Source organism: Zonotrichia leucophrys, chromosome 4, assembly GCF_028769735.1.
Source record: "Zonotrichia leucophrys gambelii isolate GWCS_2022_RI chromosome 4, RI_Zleu_2.0, whole genome shotgun sequence".
In the NCBI taxonomy this organism is placed as follows: domain Eukaryota; kingdom Metazoa; phylum Chordata; class Aves; order Passeriformes; family Passerellidae; genus Zonotrichia; species Zonotrichia leucophrys.
The window spans coordinates 43796768-43797126 of record NC_088173.1 but is presented as its reverse complement, the minus strand read 5'-3'; positions in this window follow the sequence as shown (position 1 = coordinate 43797126).

Sequence of the window (359 nt, the reverse complement as noted above, 5' to 3'; positions counted from 1 at the left end):
TGTCTGCTGATTCCAGCGAGTGGTGGTGGATGGAGTTATCTCCAGCTGGCTGCCCCTCACTGAGCATGTTCCCCAGGGCTCAGTCCTGGGGCCAGTCCTGTTCGTATCTTCATCAACAAATCCTCATGAAAGGAAGGATATTGAGAGCCTGGAGCATATCCAGGGAAGAGAGGTGGGGAAGGGCCTGGAGCACACTTCTGGGGAAGAGCAGCTGAAGGAGCTGGGGGAGCTAGGCCTGGAGAAAAGGAGGCTCTGGAGGGAACCTTCTGTCTCTTAACAACTCCCTGACAGCAGGGGTGGATCAGGGGATCTGTTTCCAGGGCACAGGGACAGGACAAAAGAAAATAGCCTGGGGAGGT